Source organism: Copadichromis virginalis, linkage group LG12, assembly GCF_057382275.1.
Source record: "Copadichromis virginalis isolate Kocher_CV1m ecotype Utaka linkage group LG12, C_Virginalis_male_GT1.1, whole genome shotgun sequence".
Classification (NCBI taxonomy): Eukaryota; Metazoa; Chordata; class Actinopteri; order Cichliformes; family Cichlidae; genus Copadichromis; species Copadichromis virginalis.
Genome location: NC_140629.1, coordinates 8,126,532 through 8,153,577, shown reverse-complemented (window position 1 = coordinate 8,153,577; position 27,046 = coordinate 8,126,532). Strand labels below are relative to the sequence as shown.

Genomic DNA, 27,046 nt, shown 5'->3' with positions numbered 1-27,046 from the left:
ATATGATAGTTATCTGTTTAAGAAAGAGGGGGGGGGGGGGGGGGCAGGAGGGGGAAGAGAATAAAGATATGATGCACCAATGCAGACCAGTTCATTGCTATTAAGAAGTTGGATATGGTTATTGTCCGTGAGAGGGGGGCAGAGAGTTCAGGAGCCTCACAGCCTGTGGATACAGGCTGTTGGCCAGTCTGGATGTTCTGGCCTGTATAGACCTGTACCTTCTCCCTGAGGGCAGCAGATGGAAAAGGTGGCGCGCAGGGTGATGTTGGTCCCGCAGGATACTGTGCACCCTCCTCAGACAGCGAGTGGGGAAGATATTACTGATCTCTGGCAGACTTGTTCCAATAATTCTGCCAGCTTCTTTCACCACCCGCTGGAGTGCTTGCTGATCGGCCTTGGTGCAGCTGGGGAACCACACTAGAAATCCATACGTCAGAACGCTGCTGATGGCACAGTTGTAGAAGTTCAACATCAGAGATCTGGGAATGTGTGCGCTCCGCAGTCTCCTCAGGTAGTAGAGGTGCTGTTGGGCCTTCCGTACAACTGAGGTGATATGGTTGCCCCAGGACAGGTCCTCGGTCACAGTTACCCCCAAGAATTTAAAACTGCTCACCCTCTCCACCGCCTCACTGCCAATGAAGAGAGGCAGATGGTTGTTATGACCCCTCTTCCGGAAATCTACAATGATCTCCTTGGTCTTTTTGGTGTTTAAGACCAAGTTATTGTCGTGGCACCATGACTCTAGTTGTTGCACCTCTGTCCTATAGTTTGTCTCATCATTGTTGGATATAAGTCCGAGCACTGTAGTGTCATCTGCAAACTTAACAATGAGATTGGACGCGCAGGAGGAAATACAGTCATGGGTGAAGAGAGTGTATAGCAGAGGGCTCAGAACACACCCCTGAGGGGCACCGGTGTTGACCACAAGGGTGGAAGAGGTGTTCTTACCCACTCTGACACTCTGTCTACGGTTAGTGAGGAAGTCCACAATCCAGTTGCACAGAGAGGAGTTAAGTCCCAGTTGGTGGAGTTTGGGACGGAGTTTGTATGGCCGGATGGTATTAAAAGCCGAGCTGTAGTCTACAAAGAGGAGCCGTGCATAGGTGTTCCTGTGTTCCAAGTGCTTCAGTAATGTGTGCAGCACTGTGGCGATCGCATCCTCGGTTGACCGGTTCTCCCTGTATGCAAACTGGTGCGAGTCCAGGGATGGTGGAAAAGCAGCTCTGATGTGTTATATTTACATTTATGAAGGTCTCATCTGTTTTTAGACTTTGACAATGAGTCATGTACTTTCTCCAGAGAGACAACCTGAAGTAAACTTTGGATAAACATTTAAATGTAACTACAAAACCAGCATCATGTGTTTATGCTCAGCAGACGCAGAGGATATGCTCTTACTTTCCCTTTGATCTTTCCTCATAGAATATGCCGTAGACATGCCTCTCTTGCATTGGAGGACACAGTTAACTGTTCGCGGTCTTGTTCTACTGTCGTCCTTCTCATGTTATCCTATAACGTGGAAGTTAGTTGGGATAATTTGGACTGATGGCAAATCTAAATATGTTTGTTATAGGCTGTTTTGCTAATTGGAGAGCAAGGAACAGCCAAGACTGTTATCATCAAGAGCTACATGTCAAAGTATGACCCTGAGACCCACATAGGCAAGAGTCTCAACTTCTCTTCTGCTACTACACCACTAATGTTCCAGGTAAAGCAGCAGGTCACCTGCCTACGTTTCTCTTAATTTAGAAGAAACAGAAGTGTGTCACTCTGTGAATTTTTAACTTAAAAGGAGCGTTCAGTTAAAGAGGGGAGAACACCACAGGCAGGTAAACAAGAATAAAGAGCAAACTTTAAAAATGAAAGCTGATGCAACAGAACGTAACACCAAGAGATCAAACACAGGAATTAGCTGAAGGCTTATACAAATAGTAGTAAAACCAAAAACAAAAGATATGAAGGATGGATGCAAAGTACAGTGAAACCAAAATAGACACAAACTAGGAAAGAGGGCGGAATACAGCTGAGTAACAAGGCATATTATAGGCTCCTTACTGCGCACACTCAGGGACCGATCGAGTGATGAGATACAGCTGAAGTAGTAAGAGTAGACAGCAGTCACACAGCCAAAGACAGGAAGAAAGTAATCGTTTCAATGCAAGGCAGGGGGCAGTTGTATAAGGCATTGCCAACCTGGCAATGCCTTATGCACAGAGCAGGTCTATAATGAAAACCAACACCATGACTGTGTTCATTTGCCATTAAAGAATATGAACATGTGTGATATTGATGATCTGTGATGAATTACATTTCAGTTGAAATTACAAGGTCTCTTTCTTTATCTCGCTGTACTTTTTCTTGCCTCATCCCTCCCTTTTTTCCTTTTTTTTAGAGGTCAGTTGAGAGCTATGTTGATAAGAGGATGGGGACCACTTATGGACCGCCTGCTGGGAAGAAAATGTCAATTTTTATAGATGACATCAACATGCCTGTCATCAATGAGTGGGGAGACCAGGTCATTATAACATTTCTACTGGTGTTTTTTCATTCATAATACTGGTTAATGATAAATAAATGAAAAACAAAACTTTTCTTGATTTAAGCTTCTTGCTTTCAATCACAGGTGACTAATGAGATTGTCAGGCAGCTGATGGAACAGAATGGTTTCTTCAATCTGGAAAAACCTGGAGAGTTCACAAATATTGTGGATGTTCAGTTCCTGGCAGCAATGATTCATCCTGGAGGGGGCCGTAATGACATACCACAGAGACTGAAAAGGCAGTTCTCAATCTTTAACTGCACGCTGCCCTCCAATGCTTCGATAGACAAGATATTTGGTGGGTAAAACACTGCAAGAAGTCATTTTTCTGCAGTCATTTATATTTTGGGGATTACTTCGCATTACATGTTCATACATGACAAGGTCTAAGGCATAATGTATAATGTATGTCCTGAGAGACATACATTATTTTATTTGTTCTTATTTTACCATTTCCAGACAGTTGTGTAGGTGTTGTGTGCTTGTAATATAGTTGCCAATCATATATATATCACAGCAAGTTAGAGGGATGAACTAAGTACTAATAAATGCCACCATACAGTGATTTCACGAAACACACTGTATCCTTTACTTTGGAAAAAAATATATAACTTTTCTAAACATCGACTTTATGACACAGGCGTGATCGGTGAGGGCCACTTTTACACAGGACGTGGTTTTAGCGAGGAGGTCCAGAGCACTGTACCTCGTTTGGTTTCCCTCACGCGTCGTCTCTGGCAGCTGACTAAGGTCAAGATGCTTCCGACTCCTGCAAAGTTCCACTACATCTTTAACCTGAGGGATCTCTCCAGGATCTGGCAAGGCATGCTCAGCACCAATGCTGAAGTTGTCACCTCTGTCCAGGTGAGATGTATTTTGCATGCTTAATTACCTCATTTCTAACATGACAAGTAGTTAAGAAAAACTTGAGAACATGTTGAGATTTCCACTGGAGAAACATTTTTTTTGGTCACACATGCAGGATTTTTCCAAGGACAAATATGCATGACTGAGTAAGTGACAAACAGGGGAAGTGGCAGCAGTATGAAACTGAGTGGCAAGAGCTGTCACAGGAGGCTTGCTGAGGTCAAAAATAACTAGGTTAAAAATATCGGCAGACAGTCTGACTTCACATTAAAAATCCTAAGTCAAATAATACACTAGTAATACAGTTTTGCAGTAACTAAGCTACCCCAGTGCTTTTACCTATTACCAGTCATTACTTTGTTATTACTTATTATTATTACTTTATTCCATGTAGCTAATTACCTTCTGTCTAACAGAAAAATAACGTAACATATATTTTCCAGACGTTGATGGCACTTTGGAAACATGAGTGCAAGCGTGTGATAGCGGATCGATTCACGATGCCTGATGATGTGGAGTGGTTTGACCAGGCTCTGGCAAAGCTGGTGGAAGAACATCTTGGTGAAGAGCACAAGAATATGGTGGACTATGTAGCAGAAAGATATTTTGTTGACTTCTTGCGAGATGCCCCTGAGGCCACAGGTACTACTGAGTCTGACTATATTGAAATATATATATATTTAAGAGATTTTCTCAGTTTTGTGACCTGCTTTCATTTTTTTCCTCACAGGGGAAGAACCAGAAGACTCAGACTTTGATTTGCCCAAAGTGTACGAGCCTATTGAATCATTTGAGACTTTAAAGGACCGTCTGAACATGTTCCTAAGCCATTACAATGAAAGTATTAGGGGTACTGGCATGGATATGGTCTTCTTTCAGGATGCTATGATACATTTGGTCAAGGTACTCTAAAGAGTTTTTTGTCGTGTTTGTGCCAACCAAAATAATCTACACTTCCTAACGTTTTCATCAGTCAGGGTTTTTACATTTCAAAGTCCTCCATTAATGTTTTCAGACCACCTTAAAGCCCAAGGAATATCCTAACAGTTTTACTTCAAGGAGTATAAATTGTGGAGCGTTCACAAACAGTTGCTCACTCCCAGACATTTGCACTCAGACACAGATTCCTACTTTATCTTTTTAATGTATTCCTACTTTGCTTGCTATTTTCTTTTGTTGCCTACAACTTACTGCAAATCTAAACATGCTTATTTGACTCTAGCTCTGTGTGTATTTGTAGGTGTCGAGGATAATCCGAACACCGGGAGGTAATGCCCTGCTGGTGGGGGTTGGGGGTTCTGGCAAACAGAGCCTGACCAGATTGGCCTCGTTCATAGCTGGATACAAGATCTTCCAGATCACGCTCACACGGTAGTGTGCTGGCAAAAATTAATATTAATATTATTAATGATGTAGGTAGGGTGGTGTAAGTTGTAAACCTCCTAAGGATTGGATTGTGGAGTGGTAGTAACACCTTTCATTGTCAGATTTCCTTTTCTGAGTAATTTCTTCACAAAACATGTCAAACTAAAGTTGTTTTATAATCGTTAGATTTAGTTATAATCTAATCATTAATCATATAATCATCTATAATCAAACCATTAAACTCAGAACCTTTGTCACTGATGAGAAACATTCTGCATTATCAGCTCTCAGGCCCAGCAGCTAGTATATTCTCATTAGAGGTACAGATATCATACTAATTATATGATATCTCAGAAGCTCTGGCTTCACTAACATACTAACTCACCATCACTAACTCGTGCTTCCAAACCTGTCAAGTAGTTTCCTCCTTCAGTCCCTACATTCATTTATTGTCACACTTTCCACCGGTTTGTTCGCCAAACAGATTTTAATGTTTCCTATTAATATTAATGAACCACATGTTTGTCCTCTTAGCTTCACAGCTATCCCTGGTGAAAACGGATACCTCTATTGTGTGTCCCCTTCCTTCTTTTTCATCTGCTCTCTCTGATACACACATAAAACTGATTTTCAGATGCACATCCAGTACAGATAGTTCTCTTATTTCATGCAAACCCAATTTACTCTCTTTCTCTCCCTCTGTCTGTACAGTAACTTAGACTTTCTTGTTGCTTTAATGTACACAATTTCTTTTAAACTTTGTTATCCTAACACTATTATTCCTACTAGAGATTTTTTAAAAGCATTTATTTTGGTATATATGCTGCAGTGGATTCTTAGAAGCACACTAGACTGCATATAAAGAAGCATTTCTATCATCACAGCAGCCCTGAGTGGCTAGTAGTCATGCTGTCTGTGTCCGGGCTCTTTATCCTTATGGCTGACACAATGTTACTTTTCACTTAAGCAGCTTTTCTCCCTTGAGTGGAGAGGTTACTCTTTACCTGTATCTTGCTTAACTAGCTTCATTGTTCTCAAACTGCCATTATTTTGTCCTCAAATATTATTTCTTCTTTTACAAACTGGTCAACTCATCACTTTTGCTGGGTTGAGTTGGGAACAGGTGTGTTTATTTTTAATAACCAGCAATGCGTATCTAGTCTGGCAGTCACAGCGTAACTCCCAGCCACTTAGGGCTGTTGTTATAATTTCTTATTAACTACAGGATGGAGTATCTCATCTCACTGATAATCATTAAAGAACCAGATGAAAGTAATCTGTGGTTTCTCTCTCATGTTGTTTATGCAGTTAATATCTCCAATTTGCAGCTTCTTCCATTTTCCCTCTAACTTATTTTTCATCTGCCTCTTTATAATTCAATAAATTTGACATTCACACACTAAAGCAGGTGAACTTTCAAGCTAAGATGTGCTTCACTTTCATCGTCCAAGCCTCAAACTGGGGCGCCGACACTTTTTTTTTTAAACTGCTCTCACCAATAAATGTAGTTTGAGCTTCAATCTCATGAGAAATTTCATGCAAATTGGCACATAAATAGATGAATTAAAGTTTTTATGCGATCTAGTTTTCTGCTGCTGCACTTTGCATTTAACTACGTATGGATGATTTTTAGAAGCTGTAAAATTAGTTATTAGTGAAGAAAGGGTGTGCATATTTATTTTATGCTTTTCTTTTCCAGCTCATACAATACATCCAACCTGATGGATGACCTGAAGAGTTTGTACAGAACAGCTGGCCAGCATGGAAAAGGCATCAGCTTCATCTTTACTGACAACGAAATAAAAGACGAGTCCTTCTTGGAGTACATGAATAATGTGCTGTCATCTGGAGAGGTCAGCAGCACACACAAGGAGAAAAGATTCGTATTCATAGTAATGTAATCCTCTACTTAATGTGGGTCACAGTTAAGGCTGTGAGACCAGAACAACAAGAGAATATGCAGTGTGCAGTGTTTGAAAGTTGTATAGTTTTAAATTAAATAATCAATGAGAGGTTAAGGTATCTTTAAAAAGGCATCTGGTTGTTTCTACTTCTTTTATATCATTAATAGACAGTAGTGATCCAGTGCTGTGCATGTGCATGGACTGCATTGGCTCTGTTGTTGTTTTTCAGGTGATATTACAGTATATCCTATGGTTTGTAATCAGGAGTTATAGCTTGGGGAAACAGTTACTTAGATATAAGTTGCATTCTAACTTGTTTTGAGCCACTAGTAGAGTCTTATTTGATAAGCTGCCATGTGATGTTGCTACCATGATATCCATTTCTCTTTGTGGATTTAGCTAAGTGAAGTCAACAAGATATAAGCACATGTTTCACAAGCTATATGGCCGATTTCTAACCCCAAGATATTTTAAAGGTAGTATAAAAGATGGAATTTGGGGAGATGAATCTAATCTTCATCATCTTCTTAAATAGAAATTCATGTATGCTACACTTGACGCAGCCTAATATTGACCATGAACACTACAGCTTGCTCCGTACCAGTCCAACTTAGTGTGTCACTATTAACTTCAACACAGTGTTTGAAAGTAACTGGCATAGCCTGCACTAAACTGTACCAAACTGCCTAGTGCAGTATTTATATGGAACTTTTGAATAATATAAAGGAGAATACTTCAGTTTGTTTTGCAAGATGTTTCACCAAAAACACAAGTCAGCAACTCATCATGTCTGATTTAAAAACTCTAAAATGAATTTTGGGGCAAAATGCGCAGACATAGTTTGTGTGTTTTCTGATATTTGTTGAATTATGTGAAAAGTTACTCGAAATTACCCACCTTTATTTAAAAAAAAAAAAAAAGACAAAACAAAACGAGTTACTCTATTTATTCAAACTCCTGTTCTGTAGCACAACAGGCTAAAGTACAGCCTCTAGCTAGCGCTAGTAACTTTAATAATATCAGCACCATAAAGCCATCACAGGGTCAAGAATGAAATATGGAATGTGCTGAGAGCTTAAGCAGAAAATGTAATTATTCTTATTATGTACTGAGCCGTATCATGCCGTCACTGGAAGCGACACCAATGCGCATTCTGTTAAATTTTATTGCTCATTAGCTGAAGGTGCTGAAATGGCCTTTTAGATTATTCTGGGCCACTTCAGTCTCTGTTCATAAGGCATTCAAAATGTTATCCATACCTTTTATTTCCTGTCTTTATTATACAGGTTTACCATAGTTATATATTCTCTAAAATGTTTTTTTCCAAAGCTACTCTTGCTTTTCTAGATGGGTTTGGACAAAGACTGACTGACTTTTCATTGACTTTTCTGCTAAATGGCTAAAATTCCTCAACACTTAATGCAAGTTTTGTGTTCATCCCCTAAAATTATATCATAAAGTCTGAAATGTAAGCCTGCCATAAAACTTTAACTGTTTATAAAACTGTTTACAGAGCTCAGTTAGTGTTGGTGTTGAAAAATATATGGTTCCAAGTTTAAGTAAGAGGTTGGAGTCTCATTGTCTGATAGTCCATCTGAATGACTCATACTGATATTTTATATTAGATAATGTTACTGTAATTGGTCTGTAAGGCACTACAGTACAGAAAGCTACTTGGTGCTTCCTTAAGCAAGTTTTCAATCCATTGGTGTCTTTGTTCTGCAGCTTTTCTTTGCATGCTTTACAAACTTAATGTTTTATATTGCATGCATTTTATATTTATATTTTTGTAATTTGCCTTTGAATTGCTTTATAGTTACTGGAGAGGTGGACTTAGAGGTGGTGTTTATTAGAAAATTGTACAATTTATGAATTCTTTGGCACAACTATAATTGTCTGATTCACATATTATCTTTTTATGAAAGCACTGGCACCAGCTATTTAACAGTCACACATAGTTTTGGAAAACCTACAAACTGTTGTACTCGCTCAGATAGCTGTGTATATTCACTTCAAGTCAGCTTAATTTAGTTTTGTTTAAAAATCATCAGTTTACAACACAAGTCTACTCAAAGTGCTTCAAATTGTGAGGTCAAACCCTTAAAATATTAAAGAGAATCCCAATAGTCCTCAACAAGCAATTACTTGGTGACATTTGGGAGAAAGGACTCTATTTTAACATGAAAAACCTTTGAGGCCTGTGTGAGAAGATAAGGAAAAGAGCAGGATAAAGAAGCATGTTAGAAGACAACATTTTGTTTTAGCACTGCATTCCGCTTTGAGTGCAGTAAACATTTCATGAATGCAATCTTAAGAGAGCACGAGTCGTATCAGTTCAGTGCAATTTTAAAAGTGTATTTTCCTCACCATTATGACCGAGTTGCAGTTATTTTCTCTTTGATATTTGTAATGAAATGAAACTATAATGGACAATCACATACAAGTACACCTCTGTGTACTACAGCATTCTTCATTACATCTGCTGAAAGACTCTTTCTCCACTCCCAGAATTTTGTTTTCATCTTTGTCCTGCCCTTTGATTTTTTTCCCCGCTAGTTCTTATGCACATTTCTTACTGTCTTCTCTCTACTCGATGGTTATATTTTCTCTTCCCTTTCCTTCTCATCTTTTCTCCTCCTCTCCATGTTTGTTTACACAGTTGGGAGGGGTTGTATGAATTTTTGCCACCACAGGATATTTAGACAACTTTCAAAGCCCTTATTTTGAACTCCGTATATTTACATTTTGTTATTCGGGAAGTCACTTAATAAAAGAGGTCAGAAGTCAGATCAATTCATGTGACAAGTATTAAGCTTCCAGTGAGGTTTACCAGCACTCACCAAGCTGAAGCTCTTACACTGTTCGAAGTCAGTGGATATCATTGGATTTGACATTTAACACTATGGGAACACCATGATAAGAGCCATGCAGTTGCTTTTTCCCTGTTAGTTTCCCACTTGTTTTCCCTTCTTTCAATTATTTATTTTCCCATCTTTTTGTCTTCTTTTCTTTACTGTGTGAGAGAAAGTGACAGAGATGAGAAACAAAAAGGAAAAGCAAGCTGTTATCGTGATATTGTTTTTTTGTGAGAGTAACAGATGGTTAGGGACACTTACCACAACACCACATAGTCCCCCATGACACTGTTTCACTTTCTTAAATCTGAGTTACATGTTCTCTCTAATGGAAACTGGGGATTTGGAGAAATGACTCAGCTTAAAACATTTAAACAGTGAATCTCGTACCTTCATCCACTTGGTTAAACTTGTACCCACCCAGCAAGCTGTTTTAAAACTCACCATTTCAAGATTTTTTGCCAGCAGTCACATACATTTAGTTCATCAGCCAACCAATATACACTTCTACTGAAATTGCTAAGGAAAGAGGTTGAGGTAAGAAGAAGTGACAACTATTGTGAAGTGTGAGGAAGAAGAAGATCCAATTAAAATAATGTTAAAAAATGGTCAATAAAACACAGTATTGTGTAGGGAAATACATGAATGTTTCTAACATTCATGTCTTTGGACTGTGGGAGGAAGCCATTGTATTTGAAGAGAACGTCCAAGGTTTGCACCCACAGCCTTCCTGTGAGGTGACAGTGCTAATCACTGCATTTAAAAGCTGCAACTGCTAGATCTCTGTATGGGAAATCTTTGATCAGATCAGATTGAAAAATTACTCTGTAAAAGATTTGGTTGGCACTATTATCGGAGTAGAAATGTTTGAGCTTTAAAATACACAGCAGTACAGGTACATGGATTGTGGCGGGGTGTGGCTTGGGAATGGCTGCAGGGGAGGATGAGACACATCGGAGCTCCATCAGCTCATCAGCTAAAAAACGCTGCGGCCATGAGTTGTAAGAGACGACAGCCGAAATTAAGAAAAGTGTTAAACGAGCGAACTATGGTTAGGTCCGTCAGTATTGTGATATCAGAGACACAACTGCATGTTTCTGCCTTCAGGTGTCCAACTTGTTTGCCCGTGACGAAATAGATGATATCCTCAATGATCTCATCCCTGTCATGAAGCGAGAGTTTCCCCGGCGACCTCCAACCAACGGAAACCTGTACGATTACTTCATGTCACGAGTTCGACATAATCTCCACGTCATTCTGTGCTTTTCCCCTGTTGGGGAGAAGTTCCGGAACCGAGCGTTGAAGTTTCCGGCGCTGATCTCTGGTTGCACCATGGACTGGTTCAGCCGCTGGCCCAAAGATGCACTGGTTGCAGGTATTTTTAACACACAGTTTTATTTTCACAAATGTGACCTGTCTGGTGCTCGCATTTCTTTTCAAAAATGTATGCGGTACATGTTATACTCTGTTTATTTCAAAGTGGATGCTGTTATATGAATACAAGATATCGACTTTCTTTGCGCTCTCTGAGGTTTTTCTTCAGTTAATAATGTCCTGTCTCGTTTCTTCCTGTCCTTCAGTTTCAGAGCACTTCCTGTCTGTTTATGACATAGACTGCTCAGCCCAGGTTAAATGTGAGGTAGTTCAGTGCATGGGCTCCTTCCAGGATGGTGTAGCGGAGAAATGTGTGGACTACTTCCAGAGGTACAGTACATATTAGGGGTGCAACGATACACAAAATTCACGGTTCGGTTCGATACTTTGGTGTCACGGTTTGATATTTTTTCGATACAAAAAAATGTTCATGCCTTTTTAATTTGTCATTTATTAAAATTATAAATATATATTTTAACTCAAAAGTACAGTTTTTAAATTTAACCCTAACCCTTGTGCGTGTTTTTTATTTTGACAGCGAATGCGCACCTGCGGACCACTTATGTGCAGCCCTGGTTATTTAGCTCATCATATTGCAGCCACAGAAATTCTTTTGTCCATGAAACCATAAAGCTGCACTTTCTTTTTGCCTTATAGTCTCATTTGTCATAACTTCTCCGTTTTGTGGTAAGCTTTTCTTTGGCTGTCACTTCTTCACCCTGACCTGTCTTATTTGGCTCAGCAGAACTGAAATGCTTTTACACACTCACTCACATAAGCTCAGCGATTCTCTGCGCGATCAACCTCTCACATGTTTAAGCTTGCTGCGGGAGATTTCACTTGTCATGTTTGCATAGTAAGCTAACGATTAATAAGACGATGTCAGAGGAATTGGTGCACAAATTATCATCACTCACAGATCAGTGCTGTCGCTCTCTATACACAGTTCGCAAGATTGCAAAGTGAAAGCAAAAAAACAAGCGCAAATTCAAACGCGATTTCAATATGTCACATATTGACAGTGGCTCACCGATGCCAATGACATAATTACCCAGCTACATTTCTGAAAGAATGCAAAAGCATTGACATATATTTTTCCTTCCTACAATAGCCCGACGGGCAGGGTAGCCCGTCTGAAAAAAATCGCTAGCCCCAGGACGTCGGGCTAGCGATATTGCGAGCCCTGTATCTGATTGAGGAATCACTCATCTTTGGAAAAGAGAGTTTATTACAGAGAAATGGCTCTTTCCAAAATAAAAGCTATGCTATCCGCTTCTTCTGGGCTATATTCTCAGCAGCATAAGGAGAATCATGTGCTAACAGCTGTCTAAATAACTCGGCTAAAGTTAGTAGCATGCTTGTTGTTTTTGTCTTTGCACTAGGATGATGTCGGCGTAAATGTGCAGTCATATTCGTTGTGTTCCCACTAGTGCTTTCAGGTTAATCTCGTTAAAATGACCTTAACGCCACAACACGGCAAATCTCCGTTAACGAGCTACCCCTGATAGCCCCGTGCATGGGGCTAGACGGCCAACACGTTAACGAACTAACTGCGCTAACACACTAGCTCCCACCCATGTAATTGAGCATTGCGTGGCACATCCAACATACTGTTTTACTTTAGTCCATGACGTGCTTACCTTCAGGGTCATACGTCACATGAAAACCAAAATAATTCCAAACGCCAGATCTGAATGAGGGTGGGGGAGGTTCAATTTGCCATGTTGCAAGGAGAGCTTAACTTCTGTCTCGCTAGCTTGCCCTGCGCTCTTCCTTCTGACAATGCTGTCTGTGTGGAGCGCTCAGTGGATCTGCGCTCGACAGTGCAGCCTAGGCGGAGTAGTCGAACGCAGATTCACTGAGCGCTCCACACAGACAGCATCGTCAGAAGGAAAGTTGATAAAATAAATTACAAATGTTGTATTGTTCGATACATATGCGTACCGAACCGAAAGCACTGTATCGAACGGTTCAATATCGATACGAATATCGTTGCACCCCTAATATATATGTATATATATATATATATATGTGTGTTTGAAGATTATATGCATATATGTGAAGATTGTTTTATGTGTGTCTGCAACGCATGATGATTGTCATAATATTTAGCATGTTGCAATATTAATGTAACCCAATTTGTTTGAATTTAGATACCGACGCTCCACCCATGTCACACCCAAGTCTTATTTATCCTTCATTCAAGGCTACAAAACCATCTATAAAGAAAAGAGGTCTGAAGTTCAGACTTTGGCCAACAGGTAAATTGTTCAAAATGAGTTCAACAATGTTGTGCAAATGATAACATATGCAAGTTGTGTTGCCATTTAAGCAAACAGAAACCCAGATAGTAGACAGACAGTACACAGAAGCAACAAGTTTGCTGTAATCATATTTGACTTGATCAACTGTATTCAAAATTTCTCCTCTTCAGGATGAATACTGGTCTCCAAAAGCTGAAGGAGGCATCGGTGTCAGTGGCAGCTCTCAGCAAAGAACTGGAGGTGAAAGAGAAGGAGCTACAGATTGCCAATGACAAGGCTGATATGGTACGTTTGTAGGCAGGGAGGGGATTTTTATTTGTATGTGTGTGGGTTTAAGGTTCAACAAGCATACAGAATGCTTCAGCTGGCTTTTTAGTTGCATTTTTATTAAAACAGCAACACGGTCTATGAACTAATCAACAGAATTGAATGGATACATGCTAGTTTGTATTAGACACTAATATAAAGTTTCATCCATTAATAAGAAAGTGAACACAGAATGAAGAGATGAAGTGTTTATTGTGTCCGTTGCTGGGAATCAGGCTTTCCAGTGATTGTTTGGGGAATATTGTATTGTTGCGTAAAATTACCCTCTTGCAGTGAGAGAAATAAGACAAATAGATGTTTAATGGGACGAATGTGTATTTTTTACAGTCATGCTTCAGCATAAGTGAAGCAGTTTAAGCCATCTCTTTTTTTCCCTCCATTCGTGAACACTCACTCTTGTTATACAGAGACCTCTATATCAGGTAGAGCCTCTTCAGTGTTACAAATGCTCAGATCTGCCATCTCCCATTGGATTGAGCATTCTGTTTTCTACTTAACCACACTTACGATCTTTTCTCAGCTGAGAAAGTCTCCCAGCTTCAAATCATTTCTCTGTCACTTATAATGTGTGTTTGTTTTCTTGTGCAGGTGTTGAAGGAGGTGACAGTAAAAGCCCAGGCAGCAGAGCGAGTGAAGGTAGAGGTACAAAAGGTGAAGGACAAGGCGCAGGCCATTGTGGACAGCATTTCAGCTGACAAGGCCATCGCTGAGGAGAAACTCGAAGCTGCCCGGCCAGCTCTCGAGAAGGCAGAGGCTGCGCTGCAGGTATGGGATGTTGAAACAGCAATGTTGAATACATGCCTCCAAGGCTTCCCTCCAGACTTAAATTTCTCAGGTAGACATATCTACGTTCAGACGTCTTTTTTGTTTGTTTGTTTGTTTGTTTGTTTTCTTTTAAATCACTCAGAGCCTATAGCCATGCTAGAGATTCACAACATGCTATACGAACCATTTCAGTTTAAATGTTAAACCTGAGTATTTTTTTTTTGAGTACCACATTGGCGGTGAGTGTGAGTGTGTGTGTGTGCGTGTGTGTGTTGGACCGGGGGGTGTATTATAGGATAATTAGTTTTGCAGGTAGTTGATCATAAATCACTTAACGAGACAAATTAAAATGATCTGAAGATTACAAAATGTGCTGGAAAAATGATTGCAATTAATCATTCAACAGCAACGTGACATCGTTGTCTGAACTGGCTTTCATGAGCCAAATGTCACCCTAATGTTAGTGCCAGTGAAAAAAGGCGGGAGATCACCAGAGTCATCAAAGTTCATCTTGTAGACACCACGAGTCTTGTAGCTATTAGATTATTTCACTCATAAGCAGAGTTTTTCCTGTGTCACAGCTTTAGGGGGGTGAATGTAAGCATGTTTGATCCAGTAAAGCAAAGCATATTTGCTTTTGCCTTCATGATCTAACCCTACAATATAACTTGAATATTTAAAAAAGTGAGGGCAGTCTTTTTGTGCTTTAATGTGTGACTTACATTTACCCAATTTAGATTTCTCCTGCTCTTTTACTATGTATTGCTTCAGGGTGCCACTTAAAGCCCTCTGTGACTTAATGTGTGAAGCTGTATGAATGTTTCTGCCTGCAGCTTTACTGTCCTGGTGTGTCTAAACTTAGTATGGTCGTCTGGTGCCTCTAGCTGCATTGTAATTAAAGCTGTCCTCCTGGGTAGATGGTTGCATGCAGAGCTCCTGTGGCAATTCCCTCATTAAAAAAATGTTATCGTGCAACTGCATATAGAAACCTCGGATTTCTAAACAGACAACCCAAGACTCTTCCTAATGTTGCTGGTGTTCTGCAGTATAGCGAGATTAAAGTAAAAGATATTTTCTAACTTATTCAAGAACATCAGTTTTAGTGGCAGAGGAGTTGAAGGAATTCATGTTTCCTTTCTTCAGGCTTTTCATACCACACTGTCACATTAAAATATTCACCGACCGGTTCTGTTTCCTGATTAATTTGGATATTCACCCAGCCTTTAAAAGGACCGAGTTTGTGTGTGTGCAAACTCAAGGTAACGGTACCATTCTATAACATTTCCTTGTCATACAAAAGGAGCTGATTTGCTAATAGTTACAGTGGATTAATGATGACAGTAAAGCATAAAATGGTTTAGTTTTTGTAGTTCTTGCTGAACTGGAGTGATGATTTTATTTTGTAACAATGGGCTTAGTGAGAGATTTTCATAAGAAGCTGTAGGAGAATAGAGGATATAGGCTAGTGAAAGTAGAAGTACATGATAACCCAGACTGTCTGGTGGCTGACACTCTAGTGGGAAATTCAGGCTTGCACTGAGTGGAAATGGAGCAAGGAAGAGAGAACAGAAATGGGAAGTGCAAAACAAGAAAAGATAAGAAGAGAGTAAAGCAGCCGAACAGTTCTCACAGGAACATTTTCTTTACTGGTCTGCTGTCTCTTGTTTTAATCAGTCCCTGGAGGAAATCCTGTGTCACCCTCTCCTGAACTCCTCTCATTCTGCCACAGTTTATACTTACAGTCGTCGTGTTGTTTCCCTCTGCACACCTCCTCTGCTTTTATATTCTGAAACTGGAGAATTAGGTATAATCCTCATTAATGTATCTGTCTCTTCTTTGAACACGGTAATGAGAAACAAATGATTTATCCTTTGTTCTCGTCATAGTAACGCGCTGCTCTAATCGTCTCCTAACATGCTCTGCGTTTGTCCAGTTTGCTGGCGTCAAATCCTTACTCGACTTACTTGTCACATGTTTCCAGCTCTCCCATCGGGGTCATGCCATACAGTAAATGACTGTTCTAAATTCTCCCGCTCTCCGTTTGTCCTCTTTGCCCACATAGACAATTAAACCGTCGGATATTGCCACAGTACGGACACTCGGTCGCCCCCCTCACCTCATCATGCGGATCATGGACTGCGTGCTGCTGCTCTTCCAGAGGAAGGTCAACCCTGTGAAAGTTGACCCAGAGAAGAACTGCAACACTCCTTCATGGCAGGAGTCATTAAAACTCATGACTGCTGGAAACTTCCTGGGCAGTCTGCAGGTGCAGTAACATTTATTTAATTTGTATATAGTTAAGACTGAAGTGCTCATATTATCTCAACACATGATTCAGGATTTATGCTTTGTGTTATTTGCCATGTCATGACATGAATGAAAGCTACATTCTACATAATAGAAAGGGCTAAACTTAGACTCTTAAGAGTTTAGTCTCTGCACTTCCATAAAAGTGGTTCATGTCTTATTAAAATATTTATTTGTAAACACCTTTTATTTTAAACATAACCCATTGATGCCCTGATTTAAATAGTTTTTTTTTCATCCTGATGCAATTTTGGTCTCAATTGAGTACATGCTCTATTTTCTGTCTTTGTCCCTTTCAGTATGTATTTTTTCATTTTCTCTGGTTTTGTATAGCTTTGCATTTTCAGCATTTGTCTAAATGCACAGGCTGAAATAAGTCCCAGATTAAACCGCCGCATACTCATTCTGTTTTTTCTGCCTCTTTTCCCCTCCTGAAGCAATTCCCCAAGGACAGCATTAATAGGGAAACTGTGGAGCTCCTGCAGCCTTATTTCGAAATGCCTGACTACAACATCGAAACAGCCAAGAGGGTGTGTGGCAATGTAGCTGGCATAGCATCCTGGACCAAAGCCATGGCTTCCTTCTTTTCCATCAACAAGGAGGTCTTGCCCTTGAAGGTAACAAACATTATTGCAGATCTAGTAGAGTGCTTCCTCAGAAAAGCAGAAAGTGAACTGAATAATCTACTATTCCACTGACTACCAATTGGCATCTGTAAGTTAAACTCACCCTTACAAATATGTATTATGAAACACCTCCTAAAATGTGTAACATTAGGGACACACACACACTTTTTGGACTATTCTCCCAATCTGATGAATATGAAACATTTCATTCTGTAGAAAAACCACAAGCCACAAAAGCACAAAAAGGCACATTTCCACACTGCAGCAGCAATAATTTGCTGATGGTAGAAGTTTGAAGTGCAGCAAAATTCAGAAGTATTTATCCACTGATTATAAACATTGGGTGCATCTCAGATTTTCAAGGCTTACGTTTTTAATCTTGTGATACAAGCCTGAAAATGGATTTCCTCAGACTCCTTGTGCTCAAAGACTGCTTATTTATGCAGCAGGCTGCACTATTTATTCGCTTTATGTCACTGGAATCCCTGTGAATTATTCAATTATTAATTATGAATTATTAAATCCACACACCCAGATCTGATATCTGCAGAAAATATGTGCAAAGTCTTGATTATTACTGCACAGCATCACAAGTTGTGTAAGCTAAAAGCTTACCAGCTGAGCCTTCTCTCACCTTCATGCTTACCCCAGAGATAAAATACAAACATACTAAATCTTTATTTTTGTCATTTTTTTGTGTGTGCCATTTTTGACAACTAAATGGATCAGCAAAATCAGCCACTAAAGGCAAAGTAAAGTGTTTAACAAAAAGAAAAACGGTGTATTGCATCCATGATTGACCTTTAAATCAAACATTTTCTTGATCTGTGGCTGTTTTTGGGGAAAAAGGACTTATGACTTAGTAGAGAATACAGAGCTAACATTTTCAATGTTAGAACGTTTCTAAAGTGTTAATATTCAGCCTTACCTTATTCAGCAGTTAATTCTTCCAAAACAGAAAATTATTTGGTCAAAAAAATATAGAAATTTAGAAAATATGTTTAGAGATAATGTAGTCTAAGCACAATGGAAAAGTGGATATAAAGATGCCAGACAGTGCCAATGACCGCTTTCTAACCAGAAGCAACTGAACTTTACTTCAACTAATCTCTCTTTTACTTATCATTTTTTAAAGGGACAAACTTACTTAACTAGTCACCCTCTAAACTGAGTGTCTCTAGTTGGATGAGTGTGCCGAGCTTGGTCAACGGAAGAGGTTACAGAATCATGAGAAGCACTACACAGAGTTGCTTGCAGAAGCTTGTTAGCTACAAACAATACAAAACTAGCTAACAAGCAACCTTTAGTTCATGCCAATCAGGAAACACAGCATGGCACGTTGTTCACACTGTCCTGAATAGCAAAGTGGCAGCTCTTTTAAAGCGGCTGCTGTGATTAGTGCTGTATTCCAGTTGAACCACTGCACCGGGGCAACTGTCCAGTCATTCGTGAGAGAACGCAGAGCAGGCCAGGAGGCAGGATGAGAGACAAGTCCAGGCACCAATCATTAACAGGGGCTTGCACATGCTAATAAGCATACAAAACAGACAGGGCTAATCACGCCAGATGAAAGAGCGAGGTGACCCATGGCTGTAACATGTGCTTTCACCAACACAAAAGGCAAAATTCTTCTGAAGAATCACCCACTCGGTTAACTATAAGTAAATACAAGCTGCTGTGAATGTCTGATGGGTCATAGTCATTTAAAGGCATTTACAGTGTACATTTATGCTTTTGGAAATGTTGCCTGATGATGACATCTGTTGCTGTCACCCTTGTTAGTTCTCATTCAACACCTCTCTCTTTTCTTAACTGCATTCTATTCTTTTTGCTCTAGCCACCAATTTCTTTTTCCTCCTTTCCACTTTGTTTCCCTAATCCCCCTCCAAACACACTCACACACAGCTACATATATACACATCCCTCGGCACTGTTGTTTTATTTTGACCTTTTGTGGAGCACAGCCTACAAAACAGATTTTCTGGTTTCGAGCCCAGTGGTGTTTTCCCTTTAAGCTGGATACAGAGATACAGTCGAATGGACAGACATGCAGAAAGATGAGACGGGATTTTCTTTTCTTTCTCTACAACCCTAGCTCTATACACAAACTATCTTTTTGCTTACTTCTGTCATCTTCAAACTCTTTCTTTCAGTGTTTATGTCCATTCTTCTAAAATATCTTACTAACCATTTTCAGACATTTCTGCCTCTATTAGATAGCACACTGGTAACTGAGGCCATGGGTTAGAGTTGAATGCTGGCTGCTGCATTTAATCTTTGTGGGTTGCGCATGCTGTGAGATAAACTGGCATCCCACTAACCATTTAACTATTTAATGACTTTTTCTCTGTTTTTTACCTGAAGCTTTTAATGTGCAAAAAACAAAGCAAACAAACAAACCATCACAGCTCTCCCCTCCACACTCTTTCATTGTTTTTCTCTGTTTTTTCTAGGCTAACTTGGCCGTGCAGGAGAATCGTCTGACCATAGCTAATGCGGACCTTCAGAAAGCTCAGGCTGAGCTAGACGCCAAGCAGGCAGAGCTTGATGTGGTACAGGGGGAATATGAGAAAGCAATGATGGAGAAACAGGTCAGCAACTTCATCAAAACACAACTGTAATTTAGTTCAGTACACAAAACCTGTGTGTTGCTCCTGATATAGGAATTTAATACCTTTTATCTTTTATTTGAAAGTGCAACAATTACTATAGGGGATAAACTGTGTTTATTATTTGTTACATGATATTTTTTCCCACGTTCTTCAAGAAAGCAAAATGTTTTTTGAGAATATCAATGTGCCACTGATGTAATAACAATATTATTATAAACTGCAGTATGTACAGTATGACAAATGTACCATAAGATCTGTGACAGCCTGGCTAAAAGGAAAAAAAGGACTGAACCTTAGTTACTGAAGTGACTGAGTAACACCGGTTAATCCTCTGTGGAGGTCTGTGAGAGCATCTGGTCTGTGTTTTCCCATGTTCAGTACACTTTGTGATGTGAAATGTAACATCTTAATGGAACAGCAAGTGAATCAAGACTCCCTGATTAAGAGACCAGGACGGGAACAGGTTATAATGTCATGATTAAGATGCAGAGACTGTTCATCTTCCAGGGCTAAAAGTGAGACTGAAAGGCTCGTTGCAAAGGCATTTGGTGTTGATGATGGACAGGAGTGGCTCCAAGTGAAGACCAAAGTCTCGATGTAAAACAGAAAGCAAGCTTTATTAGGAATGCAGTCGAAGTCCATAACTAAACAATAAAAGGCAAAAAACAGAAAAAGAACTGGAAATCTAGATGGCTCTCTGGATGAAGACTGGGAACACTAGGCTCATGGGAAGGAAACAGACATGCTTAAAAATATCATAGCTCAGTCATTAAGATACTGATGATCTAAACAGAATCTGATGGACTGTAATCAAGTGTTTAATTCAATTATGTTTAAAAGGCAAGTTAGATTTGCAGCATAATTTACCATGGTGATATAACTCGGTAAGAAGTAAACCACCTTCATAATACAAAAAACTCAGGGTTAGCCCTGAAAGTACCAGGATAAGATGAAATTCTGCTTCATAGCACAGGCCACATGCCTTTTTCAATATTTCCCCTTTATAAAGTGGTAAAATATATTTTTTTAAAAATGAGTCCTGGAAAGCAAAAGAAGACAGATAAAGTGAAGATAACATTAACAACAATAGCTTGGGGCAATACAAGCTTCCCAGGACGTGTTAATCTGTCTGCATTTGTATGCTTTGTTTGTAATCACAGATTTAACACCCAGCATTTTCTTTATTTTGCCCAAGTCACTGTGTTCCTGACACATCACACTACTTCTTCTCTCCTGTGACCTGTTGGAACAGCACCACCTCTCCTTTATAGTCCTCTTGATTTACAGAAGAAGCCCTCGGTTTTTCTCTCCTGCTTAACAAAGCACACACTTCAGCAGTGTGGAAGGGCACTGTGTCCCTCTCTGTCAAGCAAAAAAACCTAAAGTGTGGCTTGCGCATGCAGTGAGGGGCAGTTCGCTGGTGAGCAGCTGAGGGAAGAGGCAAATATTCTTAGATTCATGCGTACTAAGTTAGATAATGATGATGGGTATGTAATTCTGATGAACAGAGATGAGCTTTTAGGGGTTTAATCCACGAATGTGCAGATGGTGGAATAAGACTTGGATAGAGGCAGACACACTTGGACAGACACACAAGGCTAAATAGACACATCAACCTACTGACCTGTTTGCGGGCCCCTTTCCCATCAGACGCTGCTGGAGGATGCTGAGCGCTGCAGACACAAGATGCAGACAGCGTCCAGTCTCATCAGCGGTCTCGCTGGCGAGAAGGAGAGATGGACGGAACAGAGCAAAGAGTTTGCTGTCCAAACCAAACGGCTCGTGGGTGGGTTTCACAGCAGGTTTCAAAAACATAGAGTTAGCCTCTGCAACATAATAACAAATATCTATCATAATAATATGAAGTTCTTTGTGTGATATGGGAAATGTTCTGTGGATAAATAATGTGCAGTGAAGTGAAAAATCTCTGTCTGATGATGCAGTTATACTTGGAGTTATAACCTTAATCTGTCATGTCGTTATTGTATGCTAATGTTTTTAATTTATCAGCGGGATGGTCGTGATGCTACTGTTTGACATGGAATTTCTTGCACTTTTAAAATTACCCCACTAATATTTAGGCATGTTCTCATTTCAGTGCATAGGCAGTGCCACATCTGATTAATATGTAACTGATACACTGATGTGTACTGATAAGTATGTACACGTAACAACGCTTGTTCCTGTTCCAGGTGATGTTCTTCTGGCCACAGCCTTTCTTTCTTACTCAGGACCTTTCAATCAGGAGTTTCGTAACCTTCTGCTGAACGACTGGCAGCGAGAGCTGAAGCAACGTTACATCCCGTTTGGTAACAACCTCAATCTGACTGAACTGCTCATTGATGCGCCCACAGTTAGTGAATGGAACCTTCAGGTCAGTGATCTATTTTGCTAATTGTGTGGATGCTTTAAGCATCCACACTATTGAGTTCCTCTTGGGACTTCCGTACACTTTTTGGCACTTAACTACTTCCACAATTTTCAGCCGATTTTCACCGTTCAAATTTTAAAATATTCTGCTATTTCTGCTAATTCCTGCTATGTCTTTTGGTATTTTTCACTATTATACTTTTTAAAATATTAAGCTTAATTTGTCCCATTGAAATGAATGGGAAACTTCTGCAATTCTGCTAAAATTTGCTTGTTTCTGAAACTTAACTACTTCCTCATATTTTCACGTAGAACAACCATTCAAACTTTAAAATGTTCTCAAATTATTGGGCTATTCAGGTATGATTCAGCTTTTTCAAATCTTTTACCGTTTTACCTTTATGCCTCTTAAAGTTTTCAGTTGCAAAATTGTGATTTTTCACAAAATACATGCGTTGTTATGGTTGCTATGCACTTGGCTTCCAGTGTGCCACTGAAGGTTTTGCAGTCTTCTCTTCATGTCCGAACAACTTCTTGCTACTTGCTCAATCTTCACTCAACTTCCACAAATTATACATCAAAACATAGGTATTTTTGCTGGGTTTCCGAAAATGTCACTATCATTGTTGTGGTATTCATAGAACTTTCGCAAATCTCCTCAGACCAACACAATGTCGGAAAACTCTCCATATAAAGTCAATGGAGAGTTTGTTCAAAATCACCGCTGCATTTCTGTAATGAGAGGCATATTCGAATCATCATATCTCCTTAACGAAGCAAAGTTAAGACATGAGGCTTGTCCCGGTATATCTTCAGACACTCGTGACGCTCACAATTCAAGAATTTCTTTCTCACGTATTACCGTTCTGAAATGAGTTGGACTTGTTTGAGGGTAGGAAATTCGTCCGTCGCTCAGATTTCTTCAAATTTCAAACCCTGGAAATGAACCACTTTTTTCTCTCGTCATAACTTTTTGTTGGATTTCCACAGAGACCTGAAAATTTCCATGACTGTTCACCAAAGCCTGCTGTCTCTTACGGTGAAAGAATGATATCGATACTCCAAATAGATTTCGAGTTACAAAGCGTTGTTTGAGGGCAAGTCAAGCCAGTTTTTGCTTCGCTCTACTCAGTTATGGTGCATTAGAAGTCAAATATCTTTAATAATTCACATTTTAATGATAAATTGTCAACACTGGAAGATTCCCCCATCTCTTCTGAACAAAACGGTGTAAGAATGACCGCTCTAGCCCCTACGGTTAGGAAATTATGGTCATTTGTTTGAGGGGAGTCGTCATTATGAGAAATAGGCTGCAATAATCCTGTGCCTCTCTGTGCTGCGTGTGTAAATAGATGCACCTGTTTTGGCGGGAAAAAGTACACAGGCTCTCTGATTGGTGGATTCAAATTCAGCAGCTCCCAGGCTGACCTAGAAACTTACTTCTCTCTCCCTGTGCATCTTTTTGCTGATTTTTTCATTTAACAAGTATATTTGAGGGACCCTCAGCATGTTCAGCATTTTTTCAGCTGTCCATTTTGCTTTTCCAATTTTTCTGTTTAACTTATTACTATTGTGCTAAATCATACTATTTCTGCTATTTTATAAGATTTGTGCAAAATATAGTATTTCTGCCAAATATAGTATTTCTGATTATTTATAGTTTTTCTACTAAATCATAGTACAGTATTTCTGCTTTTTATAGGATTTGTGCTAAAACATAGTATTTCTACTAAATGTAGTATTTATGCTTAATCATACTATTTCTGCTTTTCATAGAATTTGTGCCTAATATAGTATTTCTGCTAAATTACAGTATTTATGCTTTTTATACTATTTGTGCTAAAACATAGTATTTCTACTAAATGTAGTATTTATGCTTAATCATACTATTTCTGCTTTTTATAGGATTTGTGCCTAATATAGTATTTCTGCTTTTTATAGGATTTTTGCTCAAACATAGTATTTCTACTAAATGTAGTGTTTATGCTTAATCATACTATTTCTGCTTTTTATAGGATTTGTGCTTAATATAGTATTTCTGGTAAATTATAGTATTTCTGCTTTTTATAGTATTTGTGCTAAAACATAGTATTTCTACTAAATGTAGTATTTATGCTTAATCATAGTATTTCTATATATTTCTGCCAGGTCCCCAGGCAGCCAATCCTCTGTGAGGACTGAGACATTCAAATTTTCAAATCAGGGCCTGCACGGCTTCCCAGCCAATCATATATGTGTCCTGAGGCATTCAAATTTGCATATTGGGGCCTTCATGGCTTCTAAGCCAGCCAATCATATCTGAGGGCTGAGGAATTCAAATCCACAAATCAGGGCCTGCACGGCTTCCCAGCCAGCCAATCATATATGTGGTCTGAGGCATTCAAATTTGCATATTGGGGAATTCGTGGCTTCTAAGTCAACAAGTCATCCATGTCATATATCTCTAAAAATTCATATTTTAATGATAAATTGTCAACACTGGAAGATTCCCCCATCTCTTCTGAACAAAACGGTGTAAGAATGACCGCTCTAGCCCCTACGGTTAGGAAATTATGGTCATTTGTTTGAGGGGAGTCGTCATTATGAGAAATAGACTGCAATCCGGTTGTTCAGTGATGACGCGACGAATCCTACTTCCGGGTCTAAAGTAGTCTGCGTTTAATATGGCATTTGTGTTGTTAACATGTTTAATGTTATGTATTTTCTTCTATTTGATCTCAAAAAGCTCCTAAAACAGTCAGCGATCACTGTTGACCTCCCTCGGCTTTTATTACCGCTAATCATTTATTTAAGCTCAGTTTTTAAAACCTTAGGATGTAACTACAGCCCAGCCCATGCAGCAGTATATGAATGACTAACCTCGTATTGTGGATGGATTATCTCAGTTGTTCTCCTGGCTGAAGTTTGGTCCGTTTACAGCATCCTGCCATGCAATTACATTTGTTCCTGACCACCGAGAACACTCACGGTAACTTTTATCAAGTGGAAAAAAAGTTAGCTTGTTTATATTATGCTAACATAGCTGTGTCGCTAGCGGTCACGTAGCACATCATTATATACCAGCTAGCCAAACTTCAGTAACCCTACAAACGTCACTGCTGTTTAGCTTTCTGTCTTCATTTATGTTAGAAGTGATAACAGAGCTGTACGTTTTAATTTGTTTCCAAAACCCCGCAGTCAGGACATGCTATATTGTATTTAGATAGAAGCTAGCGAGCTAACTCCCTGCTAACTTCTAACTCCGTTAAATGTCATAAATTCTGTTTTCATGGATGCCTGGATGTTAAACTCAATTGTTACACCTGGTAGAGCAGAACGCTGATCATTTTATTAAAGATGAAAGACTTTAGACAGTTTTTCAACTCACAGTAATGCCATAGTGATCGTTTGATATATGGACCTGCAGCGGAGTTTAGACCCAGACACGGCTAGTGACGTCAGACTGAACAACCGGATAATCCTGTGTCTCTCTGTGCTGCGTGTGTAAATAGATGCACCTGTTTTGGCAGGAAAAAGTGCACAGGCTCTCTGATTGGTGGATTCAAATTCAGCAGTGTGTGTGTGTGTGTGTGTGACAGAGAGAGAGAGAGAGAGAGAGAGAGAGAGAGAGAAGGCCTTTTAATGGGATGATCTCATTCTAAGATTCAAATTCAATATATTTAGACTGGTTGACTGAATTGGATCTTGTGTGTGTGTCTCTCTGTGCATGTGTGTTTCCTTATGTGTACATATTTCTGACTGTGTGGCTGTTTTTTTTTGCTGATTTTTTTTCATTTAACAAGTATATTTGAGGGACCCTCAGCATGTTCAGCATTTCTTCAGCTGTCCATTTTGCTTTTCCAATTTTTCTGTTTAACTTATTACTATTGTGCTAAATCATACTATTTCTGCTATTTTATAAGATTTGTGCTTAATATACTATTTCTGCTTTTAATAGGATTTGTGCTTAATATACTATTTCTGCTTTTTATAGGATTTGTGCTTAATATACTATTTCTGCTTTTTATAGGATTTGTGCTTAATATAGTATTTCTGCTAAATGTAGTATTTATGCTTAATCATACTATTTCTATATATTTCTGCCAGGCAGCCAATCCTCTGTGCGGACTCAGACACATATCACATATCAGGGCCTGCACGGCTTCCCAGCCAGCCAATCATGTCTGAGGTCTTCCGTTTCCTCTCTCGTCATATCTCAGCGACGGTTGTACAAAGAGCAATGAAAATCGCAGTCAAAGTACACCAAAGTCCGCTGGTTCACCCAGTACAAGAATTATGCCTCTAGTCCACCTAGTTTTTGAGTTACACAACGTTTTGTAACTCCAAAAAACGGCGTTTTTCGCTTCTCACTGGGATCTAATTCTGACTGCTCATCACCCTGTTTTTCAAAACGGCTCCTCTCTTTCCCAGTGGCGCAGTTGGTAATGACACAGGTCTGCAAGCCAAAGATCGTGGGTTCGATTCCACCTTGGTCAACATGTTTTTTTCCCTACAAATTAATACACTGTCACAGACCAGTAATTCATATTCATCATTTATTACAATTCTGCAAACTTTTATGATTTTACCAGCTTTTCTAATATGGACCTCACATTCTTAACACTCCATGGCACAAATACTCTTCCCTTTAGGCTCTGTGTATGTGTGTGTGTGTATCAATATTTCTCCCATTTTAAAGTATTACTCCTCCATAATTGTATTTCTGTTAAATCAAAGTACTTTTACTACATCTTAGTACTTCTGCTCAATCATAGTATTTCTGCTAAATCATTGTTATTATGCTATATTGTAGTATTTCTGCTCAATCATACTATTTCTACTATATTATATTTTTCTTTCTAAATATAGCATTTCTGCTATATAATTGTATT

The 27,046-nt window shown here is 39.3% G+C and overlaps 1 pseudogene; it reads left to right on the top strand.

The window, feature by feature from the left end:
• LOC146696473 (dynein axonemal heavy chain 5-like) overlaps window positions 1–27,046 on the top strand; it is a 61,136-nt pseudogene that overhangs the window by 17,359 nt on the left and 16,731 nt on the right.